This window comes from Ricinus communis, chromosome 6 (genome assembly GCF_019578655.1).
Source record: "Ricinus communis isolate WT05 ecotype wild-type chromosome 6, ASM1957865v1, whole genome shotgun sequence".
Lineage (NCBI taxonomy): Eukaryota > Viridiplantae > Streptophyta > Magnoliopsida > Malpighiales > Euphorbiaceae > Ricinus > Ricinus communis.
The window spans coordinates 16,530,713-16,549,161 of record NC_063261.1 but is presented as its reverse complement, the minus strand read 5'-3'; the positions used below and the strand labels follow the sequence as shown (position 1 = coordinate 16,549,161).

The 18,449-nt window shown below is 29.7% G+C and overlaps 3 long non-coding RNA genes across 3 annotated transcripts; all 3 read left to right on the top strand.

Moving 5' to 3' along the window:
- Window positions 1-10,905: 10,905 nt before the first annotated feature.
- On the top strand, window positions 10,906-11,489 carry LOC125370372. Its single transcript, XR_007216272.1, has 2 exons — window positions 10,906-11,010; window positions 11,171-11,489. It is a non-coding gene; the product is annotated as an uncharacterized LOC125370372 (long non-coding RNA).
- Window positions 11,490-12,937: 1,448 nt separating this feature from the next.
- LOC125370474 lies at window positions 12,938-13,481 on the top strand. Its single transcript, XR_007216488.1, has 2 exons — window positions 12,938-13,045; window positions 13,221-13,481. It is a non-coding gene; the product is annotated as an uncharacterized LOC125370474 (long non-coding RNA).
- Window positions 13,482-17,115: 3,634 nt separating this feature from the next.
- On the top strand, window positions 17,116-17,668 carry LOC125370473. The gene is made up of 2 exons (XR_007216487.1): window positions 17,116-17,222; window positions 17,387-17,668. It is a non-coding gene; the product is annotated as an uncharacterized LOC125370473 (long non-coding RNA).
- The last annotated feature ends 781 nt before the right edge of the window (window positions 17,669-18,449 follow it).

Below are 18,449 nucleotides of genomic sequence, written 5' to 3'. Positions count from 1 at the left end.
AGACAGTCAGTCCTAGGAGTCTAGACCTAGGATTAATGATCGATTGTTTCATCGTTTTGATAAATTGTTTTCCGTGATTAGATGATCATGCATTGGCTCGCTCCTACCGAGGCACCGGAGCGAGCTAGGAGGTCGCCAATCCCATGAGTTAAAGTCATTTAATCATTGCACTATTGCTAAGTCTGATTTAATATGCTATTTGAAAGTTTATGCATAATATGGTTATTAGTATCGCGACGTAAATGATTTCACTTGATTATTAATATTTGAAATAATATAAATATTATTATTAGTATGTTATAATAAGATAAACGTTATTATTTTTCCCTCACAAAGTGCACGTTGTTTTACCTTAAATCTTTAATCTTTATTTCGATATGCGTTGGTTGAGTTCATCAGATAATGATATTTATTATATGTGATGATTGCGAATTGGGAAATGTGGCTTGTAGAACATGCCACTTTGATGGGTTACATCGGGACGCGTCATACCGGTAATGATCATGGACATAAGGTTATTATGGATTTGTTTGCCTGATCGAGCATTGCTCTGGGCTGAGTTGATTGATTCTTGGGAGTTAAGGTCCCGATCGAGCTTGCTCTCTAGGCCGGCTTATTTGGAATTCAAGTGTTGAGGTAAGGACCTGATCGAGCTTGCTCTCCGGGCGCCAAACTGTTGGATTAAGAGAGCCGAAAGGCTACTAGAATTGGGGTTTAGGGTTCTACCTGAGCCACTCGTCCCGTAAAAGTAAATATATATTTTTATTTATTTATTTATTATGGTATTTGATTATAATGTGATTTGTATTTCACGTGCATGGTTGATATTTTGATTCGAATGATTAATATTTTATGTGAAGGAAATAGTAGGGTATGATTATAGTATGGTTTGATATCGATTTGAATAATCTATGTTTTTCCGAGAAGAAGCAATAGTCTCTAGATTATTTGATTTTAACTCACTCTCGAAACGATCTCCATTTATTGTTTTTCGGATTCGTGACTCGTTAGTTCTCTCGCGACTCTTATTCAAGAACTCCTTCATCATCGGGTGATGTATTTGATTTGGTATGTAAAATGGTAAATCTTAGATTCTCCGCAGTAGTAATAGTAAATGTATCAGTTGTAAATTTTTCTGAGCTTCGGGTCTCGCCTAGTTTTTCTGGCAGACCAAAGTATTTATGTAAAATGTAGCATTTAAGATAATTTGTGGCTTTATTAATATTAATTTGAGATGAGATTTGTTTAAATCAGTGAGTGTCAGGCTTACTACGGGTTTCGGTGGCCTTAAGCCTACCCATTCCCTAGTGCCGGTCACGGGCCCACGGGTGGGGTCGTGACAGCTAAATTTTAGTAAATCATACTATATTTAAATAGTATATTAATACTTAAACATAATTATTTTTATTACCTTTGATAAATGATAATGGATTATATATTAGAATTGACATTACATAATTTTTAACTTGGAAAGCATATATATTAAAAGAGCCTAATTATCCATACTTGATAAAAATGATTATTTTTGCATATATTATATTAGTTCGAGGAGATAGTAATTCTTATTTTTCATCATGGCACATAATTTCAATATAAATAATATTAATAGCCAAATTTTAAATATTTTTACAATATCTGATTTTTTATTTTTTAAAATATATTTGTTCTGATCATATTGTTCTAAAAAGATATTTTTATATTTTTAATATTAAATCAAATAATTAATTAAGACCTTTTTTAAAACATATTTTTATTTATTACATAAAAATCATAGCATGTGCATTGGAAACTAACATGTAATTTACATTATTAAAATCATAACATACAACATTATTAAAAGGTATATCATCAAACTGGAAATTAAGTGATAGATAGTTTAAAAATGATAAAATTTATGCTAATAGGAAATAAAGGAGAATAAATAAAATTAATTATTGACTGTTAAATGAAATAAGACATGAGAAATAAGTAAAGAAAGGATTCACATTTGATCTCCAATTTAATCTTGAAATTAACAAATGGGCAATTGGATATCAATATCTTATAGTTATTCAAATATAAATAAAATTATCAAGAAAAGAAATTTAAATTACAGATTTAAAGTTTTTAATTTCAAATCATTAAAGGATAAATCATGGAAATAATAATAAAATTTAATATTAAATCTTTTATTTTTCCGAATATATTTATTCTAATTACATTATTTTTTAAAATATGTTTTTATATTTTAAGCATAAGTTAAATAATTCATCAAGGCATACCTTTTTTTCAAATATAGCATAAATATTATAGCACTAAAATTAAATCAATAAACAAATAATTATCATCAATATTTATTGTCAAATAGTTAAATAATGTATAATATTATTAAAATTTTATATTATCAACCTGAAAACTAAGTGATAGATAGTCCAAAAATCACAAAAATTATACTAATAGAAGCTAAAAGAATAAATAAAATTTAAGTAATAATTACTTATGATTTAGTAATGCTTCGAGCTTTAAAATTAATGCAATCATTTATAGGTTCAATTAAGGAAAAAAGTTGAATATGAGAAAAAAGAATGTATATAGTTATAAATATTTCTCTTTAATTAGAATTGATAAATAATCAATAAATAAGCATCAAGTATTAAAAATAATGAGTACCGAATATATATACATACATATATATATATATATATATATATATATATATATGTTATTTTTAATTTCTTTCCTTTGTTATTTATTACATTTTATAAATGAAAATCTTTTAATTGATTATCTTAAATTAATAATCAATGAAAAATAATAGCATATTAAATAATAAATATTTTTAAAAAGTATAATATTGTGAAATAATATTTATTAATTAAATAATAAATAAGTAAAAGAAGAATAAATTAAATAATTAAAATCTTTAAACAATATAATAGAGTATCAAGTGATATTTGTTACTGAAATAATGTAGATGACAAACTGTTATCAATTCATTATTTTTGTGTCAACTTTAATATATATATAATATAAATTTATTTATTTATTTATTAGGTGAACAATTATATTATATATATCTTTATCTTTTAGCATATGTACCTTCCATTATCCAAGGTCAACGCGGCCAATTTAAAGTTTCTCTAATCAATTCAAGGTAATAATTTGGATTGTTAAAGTATAATTTTGTCCAAAAACCAATAATAATGTTGCACATTCTTGAGCATTCTTGAGCTTACTATGAATATGAGACGGATACGGAATGTATTTGGATAGATAAGTATGACAATCTTATTTAGAGAAATGGTCTGACAAGTGCGGGAAGTGGACACCGGGGTAAAAATATGATGCCTAGACAAAGAGCGGCTTCTGGCCGGTTTCTAGGATGACATTACTATAAGGTATGGGGGTATATGAATGAATCGAATTGCACATCGAAATGGGGCGGAATTAGTTGCTAACATATATTTAAAGAATTGAAACTAATCACATGAGGCGCCTTTTAGTTATTTGGCTCTTGAGTTATAGGAACTCTAAAGCTAAACGTGCTTGGTTCAGAGAAATTTCAGGATGGATGACCTCCTGGAAAGTTCTTGAAACCGCCAAAAGGACTAAACCGTGAGGCTACTCGGGGAAGCGGACAATATCTCATGTGATATGGTTCCAAGTCGTCACAATAAGATTCCACTTTAGGTTAATTGTGTTGTTTTAAATAATATAAGACTTTTATCTTCAAATCCTTAAAAAATGTATCTATTTTTGGCTAAAACATCAAGACCTATTTTGTCTCTCTAGAAAAAAAATCTATTTACTTTAATAATATATAGCAACTCAGAAGCCAATTTAGCTAACCTCTTCATGATTCTCAATTGATTTCAAGGCAATGAAATATACTTGTATTTAGTAATATTGATTTCCAATTCCAATTTAGTCTATCTCTTAATGACAACAATTATTTTAAGGTAACAAAATTTACTTTAACTTGGTAATATTACATTAGCATAATCATTTCTATGTATAAATACAAGAGAAAATGAGTAGCATAAGCAACATACAAACCAAAAAACATATACATAGGTGAGAAAGCAAATAGCATAACCAACATATAAACTAAAATGTCTTCGCTCAAGTTTGTTTTCCTTCTCTCTTTTCTGGTGATTAGTTCTTGTAAGTATTGATCTTTATTTTTTTCGAAGTATCATGAATAATTTTATTGTTAGGTGTGCATGTATTAATTAAAACATGTAACACCCGAATTTTTTTTTTATATATTTAATAGTGAGTTTTTATTTAAGTTAATTTTAGCTTTATTTTTATTCAAGTAAACTATTTGAGAAATGATTATATTTTGGTTATTCAAATTTTTCCAAATGCATATTTATATAAATAAAATTATATATTGAAAAATTATGATAGAAATTATAAGGGATGTTTTTATAAAAGAATTTTGAGAAAATTGGTATTATAATTGATTAGTAGTATTAAATTTTGAGTTGGAAATTGATTATTTAATTTAATTGTGTATAGGATTTAATTGGAGGATTATTTTGGAATAAGGATTAAAAGTATAATGTTATTTTTATGGGGTTTTAATGGAAATTTGTGAGCTTGGTATTTTTGTAAATAAATATGTCGGTCAGGGGTATTTTTGTAATTGTGTATTTTCAATAATTCGGATTTGGCCCAAATTAAATAGTTAGGGGCTTAATTGAAAGGCTAAAAAGAAGTTTGGGGGTCAAATTGGAATTCTGCAGGATGAAATTGTAAGTAATTAAGAAAGTTGAGGGACCAAATTGTAATAAGGAAAAGTTCAGGGGTCAAATGTCGATATTGAAGGGAAAGAAATCGGGGAAGAAGAAGGGAGGAAGAGAGATGTCGGGGGAGAGAGAGCAGCGGAGGAAGGAGGCTGACATCGGGGCCGTCTGTCCGGGAAATTTGGCCGTGGCAGTGGCCGGCCAACACCAATGCGACAGCGATAGCTCGCGAGGAGGAAGATGGCAAGCTTCCTGCCGCCGTCGGCGTTCCGGCGTCGGTGGTCGGCGATCTTGGTGCCGATCGACTCCTCTCGGCCCTCGGCTTTGTTTTGGCGGTGTCGGCCGGTGGTGGCCGGAAACGGAAGATCCGGTGGAGATAGAAAATGGTGGCAGCCGGCGTTTTTTGGCTTTTCCGGCGAGCTCCAGCGGAGGATGGACGATCGGAGGACGTATCCCGACTCTCCTCATCTCAGGCACCGGTTTCGTGGCGATCGGGCTTCGTTTGTAAATCGACGGTCGAGATCGTCCGTAAATTTCTCCGGATGATCGGGTGTCAGATCAGAAAATCGAAAGCGGGGATCGTCATCAGCGCGTCGTTGTGAGTCCGATGGTGTGTTCGGATCGTCGATCGGACTCCGGCGGCTGGAGGCGAGTCGACCGAGCGTCTCGGTAATTATCTTTGGCCCGTTAATTTTGGAATTCTTGGTTTAATTGTGTCTAATGGTTTATATTGAGTATTTGATGATTTTTGTGAGTAAAAAATAATTGTCTGTCAGTTTGCCTGCCTCGTATTTTGTGCTGTGTGGCGGAGTCGGGAAATAGTGAAGTTTGGGGACCCGACTCCTATTGTTTGAATCGTTAAGTATTTGGAGTGTTTTTCTGGCAGGTCCTGGACCCGTTTTTACGAGGGGTAATGTTCGTGTTGTAGGGGAGGTTCTGCCGAATTTTCGGTAGTTCCCGAGTCGAGATTCTTAGACAGTCAGTCCTGGGAGTCTAGACCTAGGATTAATGATGGATTGTCTCAGCGTATTGATAAATTGTTTTCCGTGATTAGATTGTCAGTTCGTTCGGCTCGCTCCTACCGAGGCACCGTAGCAGAGCTAGGAGGTCTCCAATTCAGTGAGTTAAAGTCATTTAATCATTGCACTATTGCTAAGTCTGATTTTAATATGCTATTTTGGAAGTTTATGTTTAACATGGTTACTAATATCTCAACGTAATTAATTTTACTGGATTATTAATTATTGAAGATAATATGAGTATTATTATAGTAATGTTATAATAATTCCAAATATCATCGATTTTCCACGAAATTTTGATGTTTTACTCTTAATTGTTAATCATTAATTTGATATGGTTGAATGACTTCATTATACAATGATATTTATTAAATGGATGGTTGTGTCTTGGGAAACGTGGCTTGTAGAACATGCCTTTGATGGGTTACATCGGGACGCGTCTGCCGGTAATGATCATGGATATAAGATTATTATGGATTTATCTGCCCTGATCGAGCATTGCTCTCTGGGCTGAGCTCAGTTGATTGCCGGAGTTAAGATCCCTGATCGAGCGATGCTCTCTGGGCGGCTTATTTGGAATTCAAGTGTTCAGCCGGAGGTAAGGACCGATCGAGCTTGCTTTCCGGGGCGCCCGGACTGTTGGATTAAGAGAGCCGAAAGGCTATTAGAATTGGGGTTAGGGTTCTCTTGAGCCACTCGTCCCGTAAAAGTAAAAATATATTTTTATTTATTCATTTATTTATTTATTATGGTATGATTATAATATGGATTGTATTTACGTGCATGGTTGATATTTTGATTCGAATGATTAATATTTTATGTGAAGGAAATAGTAGGGTATGATTATAGTATGGTTTGATATACTGATTTGAATAATCTATGTTTTCTGAGAAGAAGCAATAGTCCCTAGATTATTTGATTTTAACTCACTCTCGAGACTGACAGTCTCATTTTTACTGTTTTTTAGATTCGTGACTGTTAGTTCTCCCGCGACTCTTATTCAGTAACCCGACTCCTTCATCATCGGGTAATGTATTTGATTTGGTATGTAAATTGGTAAATCTTAGATTCTCCGTGAGTAGTAATAGTAAATGTATCGATTGTAAATTTTCCGAGCTTGGGTCTCGCCCTAGTTTTTCCGGGCATCAAGTATTTATGTAGAATGTAGCTATTAAGATAATTTATGGTTTTAATAATATTAATTTGAGATGAGGTTTGTTTAAATCAGTGAGTGTCAGGCTTACTACGGGTTTCGGTGGCCTTAAGCCTACCCATTCCCTAGTGCCGGTCACGGGCCCACAGGTGGGGTCGTGACAAAACATAGATATGCATATGTTAAAAATAAAATCTAATTAATAAATAATTTGTAAGAATGGCATGGATAGTGGTTTGCATACTATACTAATACAAGGATATGATTGTAGACTTGCAGGTGGAAGTGGGGGCAAGAGGTCCAATAGTATCCTTCCGATGCAAGACTAACGCAGATTGCATAACTAATCCTGGATGTGGGCCACCACTTTGCCATGCTCCGTGTACTTGCGTAAATACCATTTGTACTTGTCCCGGGAGAGCTTCTTTACAAAAAGCTGCTCTTGGAAATGAAGGAGTAACAATGAATTGAAATGGAAGATCAAATACCTTGGGTGTAATCCTTTTGAATAAGATTTGAATACACATTATAAGGGATGTGAAATATGCATTTTATTCTATGCCATGAGATCAAATTAAGATTAAGTATTCTGAATATTATAAAAAGCACTAAATTAAAAGTATTAAAAAGAATACCTATTGCCTATTATCTTTTGATTTTATCCAAGCCGAGCCATTGAAACTCACTAATTATTCATATAAACCATTGTTCCAAATTTGTACTCAACATAGAACTGAAACAAAAATTAACTTTAATAGTGTTCGTATTTAATTTTACATATATAGGATTTATACACATATTTTAATTTCTTATATTTTATCTTTTATTTGGTTTAATATTGAATTAGCAGTATAATGATATTAAAGAAAATAAAACAATTTTTTTTCCTATTATGTAAAGAATTTTATTGTTACATTTGTTATCACATTATAAGTTACGCATTCATAATAATTTCATGATTTATGAAATGCTAATATGAATACGAATATGTCATAGCTATTAATTAAATAAATAGTAATAATTGAATTATGCTAGAGATATTTTTCAGAGAGAGGAGTAGCTTTATATTTGATTATTTATTTAATTATATTTCTCTCGTTAATTAGATATATATGAAAAACTCATTGTTTATGAATTTGGAGATCAACTCAAAATTTCAAAGGAAGTGAGCTTTGAGTTATTGTATGCATAGAGAAATAAGGATTATCTAATGATGAGTTTGATAGGCAACATAACTTGTTTGTTTCATTTAAAGTTGGAAAGTGCAATTATAATGAGATCTGATCTATTTCATTAATAAAATACAATAAAATATAAAACTAATATAGTTGTCTCTATTTTTATATCTGTAAATGATTATGATATAGTTGACTCGTGAATTTATAAGTTCAGTTTCTTTTATTAGTATACTATGCTTAGATATTTAAAATGTGTATATAAGTTGTGAGCATCCATTTCTTTTTTAGTTTTAAGGTTTTTCTAATCAATTCAAGATAATAATTAGGATTATTAAGTATAATTTTATCAAAAATCGACAACAACGTTGCATATTCTTGAGCTTACTATGAACCCGAGGTTGATACTGCATGTATTTGGATAGACGAGCTTCCATTTAAGGTGAATCGTGTTAAGGCTTTTATCTTCAAATCCTTAAAAAATTTATCTATTTTTGTCTAAAAAATCAAGACCTATTTTGTTTCTCTATAAAGAAAATCTATTTACTTTAGTAATATATAACAACTCAGAAGCCAATTTAGCTAATCTCTTCATGATTCTCAATTGATTTCAAGGCAATCAAATATACTTGTATTTAGTAATATTGATTTCTAATTCCAATTTAGTCCATCTCTTAATAACAATAATTATTTTAAGGTAACAAAATTTACTTTAACTTGGTAATATTACAATAACATAATCATTTTTATGTATAAATACAAGAGAAAACGAGTAGCATAAGCAACATACAATCCAAAAAACATATACAGAGTTGAGAAAGTAAATAGCATAACCAACATATAAACTAAAATTTCTTCGCTCAAGTTTGTTTTCCTTCTCTCTTTTCTAGTGATTAGCTCTTGTAAGTATTGATCTTTATTTTTTTCGCAATATCATGAATAATTTTATTGTTAGGTGTGCATGTCTTAATTAGAACATAGATATGCACATATTAAAAATAAAATCTAATTAATAAATAATTTGTAAGAATGACATGGATAGTGGTTTGAATGCTATACTGATAAAAAGATATGATTGTAGATTTGCAGGTGGAAGTGGGGGCAAGAGGTCCAATAGTCTCCTTCAGATGCAAGACTAACGCACATTGCATCCTGGATGTGAGCCACCACTTTGCCATGCTCCGTGTACTTGCATAAATACCATTTGTACTTGTCCCGGGAGAGCTTCTTTACAAAAAGCTGCTCTTGGAAATGAAGGAGTAACAATGAATTGAAATGGAAGATCAAATACCTTAGGTGTAATCCTTTTGAAAAAGATTTGAATACACATTATAAGGGATGTGAAATATATATTTTGTTCTAAATTGATTCGGTTCTTAAATTACTAAAAGTATAATCTTTAGTTTCTATGTCATGAGATCAAATTAAGATTAAGTATTCTGAATATTATAAAAAAAAACTAAATTAAAAGTATTAAAAAAAATACCTATTGCCTATTATCATTTGATTTTATCCAAGTCGAGCCATTGAAACTCACTAATTATTCATATGAACCATTGTTCAAAATTTGTACTCAACATAGAACTGAAATAAAAATTAACTTTAACAGTGTTCGTATTTAATTTTACATATATAGGATTTATACACATATTTAAATTTCTTATATGTTATCTTTTATTTGGCTTGATATTGAATTAGCAGTATAATGAAATTAAAGAAAATAAAATAAATTTTTTTCCTATTATGTAAAGAATTTTATTGTTACATTAGTTATCACATTATAAGTTACGCATTCATAATAATTTCATGATTTATGAAACGCTAATATGAATACAAATATGTCATAGCTATTAATTAAATAAATAGTAATAATTGAATTATGCTAGAGATGTTTTTCAGAGTGAGGAGTAGCTTTATATTTAATCATTTATTTAATTACATTAAACATATTTCTCTGGTTAATTAGATATATATGAAAAACGCATTGTTTATGAATTTGGAGATGAACTCAAAATTTCAAAGGAGTGAGCTTTGAGTTATTGTAGGCATAGAGAAATAAAGATTATTTAATGATGAGTTTGATAGGCAACATAACTTGTCTATTTCATTTAAAGTTAGACAGTACAATTATAATGAGATTCAATATATTTGATTAATAAAAAATAATAAAATATAAAACTAATATAGTTGTCTCTATTTTTATATCTGTAAATAATTATAATATAGTTGACTCATGAATGTATAAGTTCAGTTTCTTTTATTAGTATGCTTAGATATTTAAAATGTGTATATAAGTTGTGAGCATCGATTTCTTTTTGAGTTTTAAAGTTTCTCTAATCAATTCAAGATAATAATTAGGATTATTAAGTATAATTTTATCAAAAGTCGGCAACAACGTTGCATATTCTTGAGCTTACTATGAACCTGAGATTGATACTGAATTTATTTGGATAGACGAGATTCCGCTTAAGGTGAATCGTGTTAAGGCTTTTATCTTCAAATCCTTAAAAAGTTTATTTATTTTTGTCTAAAAAATCAAGACCTATTTTGTTTCTCTAGAAAGAAAATCTATTTACTTTAATAATATATAGCAACTCATAAGTCAATTTAGCTAACCTCTTCATGATTCTCAATTAATTTCAAGGCAATGAAATATACTTGTATTTAGTAATATTGATCTCCAGCCAATTTAATCCATCTCTTAATGACAACAATTATTTTAAGGTAACAAAATTTACTTTAACTTGGTAATATTACATTAGCATAATCATTTTTATGTATAAATACAAGATAAAATGAGTAGCATAAGCAACATAAAAACCAAAAAATAAACACAGAGGTGAGAAAGCAAATAGCATAACCAACATATAAACTAAAATGTCTTCGCTCAAGTTTGTTTTCCTTCTCTCTTTTTTGGTGATTAGCTCTTGCAAGTATTGATCTTTGCTTTTCTTTTGTAATATTATGGATAGTTTTATTTTTGGGTGTGCATGCATTAATTCAAGCAAGAGATAGTAGTTTATAATTTATAATTTGTAAGAATTGCCTAGGTAGTAGTTTAAATGTTATACTGATAAAATAATATGATTGCAGACTTGCACGTGAAGGTGGAAGCAAGAGGTCCAATAGTCTCTTTCCGATGCAAGACTAACGCAAATTGCATAACCAATCCTGAATGTGGCCCACTACTTTGCCATGCTCCGTGTACTTGCGTAAATACCATTTGTACTTGTCCCGGGAGAGCTTCTTTACAAAAAGCTGCTCTTGGAAATGGAGTAACAATGAATTGAAATGGAAGATCAAATACCTTGGGTGTAATCCTTTTGAATAAGATTTGAATACACATTATAAGGGATGTGAAATATAAATTTTGTTCTAAATTGATTGGGTTCTTAAATTACTAAAAGTATAATCTTTAGTTTCTATGCCATGAGATCAAATTAAGATTAAGTATTCCGAATATTATAAAAAAAACTAAATTAAAAGTATTAAAAAAAATACCTATTGCCTATTATTGTTTGATTTTATCCAAGCCGAGCCATTGAAACTCACTTTTTATTCATATGAACCATTGTTCAAAATTTGTACTCAACATAGAACTGAAATAAAAATTAACTTTAACAGTATTCGTATTTAATTTTACATATGTAGGATTTATACACATATTTTAATTTCTTATATTTTATTTTTTATTTGGCTTGATATTGAATTAGCAGTATAATGAAATTAAAGAAAATAAAATAACTTTTTTTCCTACTATGTAAAGAATTTTATTGTTACATTAGTTATCACATTATAAGTTACGCATTCATAATAATTTCATGATTTATGAAACGCTAATATGAATACGAATATGTCATAGCTATTAATTGAATAAACAGTAATAATTGAATTATGCTAGAGACGTTTTTCAGAGTGAGGAGTAGCTTTATATTTAATTATTTATTTAATTACATTAAACATATTTCTCTCATTAACTGGATATGTATGAAAAACTCATTATTTATGAATTTGGAGTTGAACTCAAAATTTCAAAGGAAGTGGGCTTTGAGTTATTGTAGGCATAGAGAACTAAGGATCTATTTGATGATGAGTTTGATAGGCAACATAACTTATCTATTTCATTTAAAGTTAGAAGCACAGTTATAATGAGATTCGGTCTATTTGATTAATAAAAAATAATAAAATAATAAAAAATAATAAAATACAGAACTAATGTAATTGTCTCTATTTTTATATCTATAAATTATTATAATATAGTTGACTTTTGAATGTATAAGTTCAGTTTCTTTTATTAGTATACTATGCTTAGATATTTGAAATGTGTATAAGTTGTGAGCATCGATTTCTTTTTGAGTTTTAAGGTTTCTCTAATCAATTCAAGATAATAATTAAGATTATTAAGTATAATTTTATCAAAAGTCGGCAACAACGTTGCATATTTTTGAGCTTACTATGAACCTGAGGTTGATACTGAATGTATTTGGATAGACGAGCTTCCACTAAAGGTGAATCTTGTTAAGACTTTCATCTTCAAATCCTTAAAAAAATTATCTATTTTTGTCTAAAAAATCAAGACCTATTTTATTTTTCTAGAAAGAAAATCTATTTATTTTAAGAATATATAGCAACTCATAAGCCAATTTAGCTAACCTCTTCATGATTCTCAATTGATTTCAAGGCAATGAAATATACTTGTATTTAGTAATATTGATCTCCAGTTCCAACTTAGCCAATCTCTTAATGACAATAATTATTTTAAGGTAACAAAATCTACTTGAACTTGATAATATTACATTAGCATAATCATTTTTATGTATAAATACAAGAGAAAATGAGTAGCATAACCAACATACAAACCAAAAAATATATACAGAGGTGAGAAAGCAAATAGCATAACCAACATATAAACTAAAATGTCTTCGCTCAAGTTTGTTTTCCTTCTCTCTTTTCTGGTGATTAGCTCTTGTAAGTATTGATTTTTGCTTCTTTTTTTTCGCAATATCACGAATAATTTTATTGTTAGATGTGCATGCATTAATTAAAATATAGATAGACATATGTTAAAAATAAAATCTAATTAATAAATAATTTGTAAGAATGGCATGGATAGTGCTATACTGATAGAAGGATATGATTGCAGACTTGCAGGTGAAGGTGGAAGCAAGAGGTCCAATAGTCTCATTTCGATGCAAGACTAACGCAGATTGCATAACCAATCCTTGCTCCGTGTACTTGCGTAAATACCATTTGTACTTGTCCCGGGAAAGCTTCTTTACAAGAAGCTGCTCTTGGAAATGAAGGAGTAACAATGCATTGAAATAGAAGATGAAACACTTTGGGTGTAATCCTTTTAAATAAGATTTGAATATACATACTAAACCATCGTGTCCATTTTGTTTTATTTTCTTTTTCTCTTGTTTTACTAAATCCGCTAAAATTATTCACCGCTCCAATTTGGAAATTGCTTATGAGGGATGTGAAATATGCATGTTGTTCTAAATTGATTCGATTCTTAAATTACTAAAAGTATAATTTTTAGTTTCTATATTTGAAAAATTTGAAATGTAATTATGAGTTTATATTTATATACGTATGTAAACACTAAAAAGGAAATTGGTTCTTAAGAATTTGGTGCGGTTTCTTAAAGGGGAACCAAAACTGGACTTATTCATTTTAAGATTCTAAACTGAACTATGAGGAACTCACAAACAATTAGAAAAGTAGATAAAGGATTTAAATTTTGCAATTCTTTAATTTTAATTTCTTATTATATCTTACAAGAGAAAATTGAGACTAACTTTAATCAATCTTAATTATTTTTCAACTTTAAAGTAACTCAAGTTAGAGGAGTTTACATGATCAAGAGTGGAACAAGATAAATTAGAAATGAGACATTGTGCATGTGGAAGTAATTAGGGCCTAAATGGATTAAAATCATTTCTCTAGTTAATTATACATGCGTAGGTAGCTGCCTACTAATGAAGAGCGATGTTGTCGTACTATTGGAGATTATAAATGACTGTATAAAGGATAAGTCATCAAGGCTTATGAATTTGTTTATTTGTTCATTATATTAAAATAATGTAATTAAATATTTAATTATATGTAGATAGGTATTGAACAATTTTTAAAAAATATTTAGTAATTTAAACAATAAATTCTTATACTAGGATTATCTTTTTGGTACATTTAAGTGATATAAATTGAAATATGCCATATGACATCAAAATTAAGATTGGGTATTTTGAATATTATAAAAAGAAACTAAATTAAAAGTATAAAAAAAATACCTATTGCCTATTATCATTTGATTTTATCCCAAACTAAGACATTGAATCTCACTAATTATTCATAAGAACCATTGTTCTAATTTTTTACTCAACATAGAACTCAAATAAAAATTACCTTTTACAGTGTTCGTATTTAATTTTACATATATAGAATTTTTACACATATTTTAATTTCTCATATTTTATCTTTTATTTGGTTTGGTATTGAATTAGCAATATAATGATACTAAAGAAAATAGAATAATTTTTTCCTATTATATAAAGAATTTTATTATTAAATTAGTTATTACATTATAAGTTACGCATTTATTACAATTTCATGATTTATGTAACACTAATATGAATATGAATTTGTCATAGCTATTAATTAAATAAATGTTATTATTGAATTATGCTAGAGATATTTTTCAAAGTGATAGTTTCTCTGGTTAATTAGATATGTATGAAAAACTCCTTGTTTATGAATTTGGAGAGCAACTCAAAATTTTAAAGGAAGTATACTTTGAGTTATTGTAGGCATAGAGAACTAAGAATTTATTTGATGACGAGTTTGATAGGTAACATAACTTGTCTATTGATAAACATCATACTACACATGTTTTCATGCCCGATTATTTACATTTTTATGCATGATTATCCGGTTTTATGCTAGAATCACCTGTCTTTTGTTTTCTTTCTCGTTTCAGGTCATTTTCGAAGGACACCATTAATAATCGAGGGAAATACGTGTGATTACAAACCAAAATCCATCAAATTGGGCGAGGACTAGCACCCTCAGAGTTGAGCACGGCTGGACTCGTCTTTGAATTCTTAAGCTATCCCCAATTGTGCCATTTCGTACGGCCGAAGCCACCACGGCCTCCAAGCCGCGACTTGTGGTGGCTCGAAGACCGGCTTGGGCACGGCTTGGAAGGAGTTAGCCTGATAGACTCACAGTTGACCTTTGCACGGATTCCGTCTTCGAATCATCACAACTGGACTCGGCCATGCTGAATCAACTATATAGGCAATTTTGAGTTCTTTTGGAAAGGACACGAATTTTTGACTCAATTCCAAGACACACACTCAATCAATTATTTCCTATACCTCAATTGTAGACCTTGAGAGATCAAATTCATCAATTGATGGAGGGATTTCACTTGTTCCAACATCGAATTGAAGATCAAGACAAACTTTGGGAGCATTTAAGAGGCAACTAGGGTTTGAGATTTCGAATTTGCAAATTTAGAGTTTCTCATTCAACTTGAAAGAGAAGGGTGTACATGCCTTTAATTTTCTTTTCCTTATTTTGTTCCTTAATTGCTTTAACCATGAACATGAGTAGCTAGATCTTTTGAACCCATTGGGGTTCACCTTTGTTGATGGATTATGCTTAATTGCTAGATTTGTAATTGTCATTCTTGCAATCCTCTTGCTATTTAGTAATAAAAGTTTGATTCAGTTAATTTGAGAAGTTGAATTAATTGTTTGTGGGTTGTTTCTTGACATTGAGATATGCTTGTTACAACTGGACATTAAATAGTAAGAACTGGTAGTTAACACTTAGAGATAAGGTTGATTTACTCGCCGGATTAAGAATTAATAAATCTTAATAGTTTTAAATCATGCTTAATGCAATCCGATAGAAAGAGATTCCATTAGGTTAGTGCAGGTTTAGGAACTCGGTAAGCTCGAGAGAGGAACCGAGTTCAATTCAGGATTTAGGCACGGGTAAGCAAGATCGGCAATCCATAAAATCCATCTTTAGAATTCCATCACTTAGGCCCCCTTTTGGGTTTGTTTCTCTCTTTGCAATTTTTTTTATTGTTCGTTGTCCTTCATTTATGTATTTGCACTCATAACCATTTGCTGGTAACATTAGAACTTTCACACCTTATTTCAGACTAGATAACATAGCAAACAATAGTAACTCTAGGTTCACCCGATCTCCAGGGATACGACCTTAATACTCACTAGTGCTAGGCTGCATCGGTAGGTTCACTGCCTTAGGTGTAGGTTGCATAAATATACCATCATCTATTTCATTTAAAGTTTAACAATGCAATTATAATGAGATCCGATCTATTTAATTAATCAAATACAATAAAATATAAAACTAATATAGTTGTCTCTATTTTTATAGCTGTAAATGATTATAATATAGTTGACTCGTGAATTTATAAGTTCAGTTTCTTTTATTAGTATACTATGATTAGATATTTAATATGTGTATATAAGTTGTGAGCATCGATTTCATTTTGAATTTTAAGAATTTTCTAATCAATTCAAGATAATAATTAGGATTATTAAGTATAATTTTGTCAAAAGTCGGCAACAACGTTGCATATTCTTGAGCTTACTATGAACCTTTGGTTGATACTGAATGTATTTGGATAGACGAGCTTCCGCTTAAGGTAAATCTTATCAAGACTTTTATCTTCAAATCCTTAAAAAATTTATCTATTTTTGTCTAAATAATAAAGACCTATATTGTTTCTCTAGAAAGAAAATCTATTTACTTTAATAATATATAGTAACTCAGAAGCCAATTTAGCTAACCTCTTTATGATTTTCAATTGATTTCAAGGCAATAAAATATACTTGTATTTAGTAATATTGATTTCCATTTCCAATTTAGTCCATCTCTTAATGACAACAATTATTTTAAAGTAACTAAATTTGTTTCAATTTTGTAATATTACTTCACTATAATAGTTTCTTTATGTATAAATACAAGAGAAATTGTATAGCATAAGCAACACAACCAATAAACATATATATAGGAGAGAAAGTAAATAGCATAACCAACATATAAACTAAAATGTCTTCGCTCAAGTTTGTTTTCCTTTTCTCTTTTCTGTTGATAAGCACTTGTAAGTACTGATCTTTGCTTTTCTTTTGCAATATTATGCATAGTTTTATTTTTGGGTGTGCATGCATTAATTCAAGCAAGAGATAGTAGTTTGTAATTTATAATTTGTAAGAATTGCCTAGGTAGTAGTTTGAATGTTATACTGATAAAAGAATATAATTGCAGACTTGCAGGTGAAAGTGGAAGCAAGAGGTCCAATAGTCTCATTTCGATGCAAGACTAATGCTGATTGCATAACCAATCCTGGATGTGGGCCACCACTTTGCCATGCTACGTCTACTTGCGTAAATACAATTTGTACTTGTCCAGGAAGAGCTTCTTTAAAAGAAGCTACTCTTAGAAATCAAGAAGTAACAATGCATTGAAATGGAGGAACAAATATTTTGGATGTAATCCTTTTGAATAAGAGTTAGATACATATATTAAACTATCATGCCTATTTTGTTATATTTTTTTCCCCTTGTTTTACTAAATCTACTAAATTTATTCACTGCTGCAATTTGCAATTTGCTTACGAGAGATGCGAAATATGCATTTTGTTCTCAATTAATCCCATTTTTAAATCACTAAAAGTATAACTAAAACTTGAACATGAAATTACGAGTTTATATTTCTATACGTGTGTAAACACTGAAAATGAAACTAGTTTTTAAGAATTCAGTATGCTTTTAGGTTCGGTCGTGTAAAGGGAGAATCAATATTTTTGATGTAATCCCTTTGAATAAGAGTTGAATACACATATTAAACTATCTTCCCATTTTGTTATATTTTCTTTTCCTCTTTTTTTACCAAATCTACTGAATTTATTCACTACTCTAGTTTGCAATTTGCTTACCAGACATGTGAAATATCCATTTTGTTCTCAATTGATCCAGTTCTTAAATTACTAAAAGTATAAATTTTAGTTTCTATATTGAAAAACTTGAATATGTAATTATGTGTTTATATTTATATACGTATGTAAACACTAAAAACAAAACCGGATCTTAAGAATTCAGTCAATTTTAGGTTCGGTTGCTTAAAGGGGGAATCAAAATTGGATTTATTTGTTTTAAGATTCCAAATTGAACTAAAACTGAGATCGAAATTGTAGTTATGATTAGCCTACGTTTAGGGCTTCATGGAGCTATTAATTTTAATGTTAATCTTTATTATTTTTTTATTTTGCTTTAATATTTTTAATGTAGGTTTTCTTGTTTATTCAGTTGCTATTCACTTTGAGCTTCTA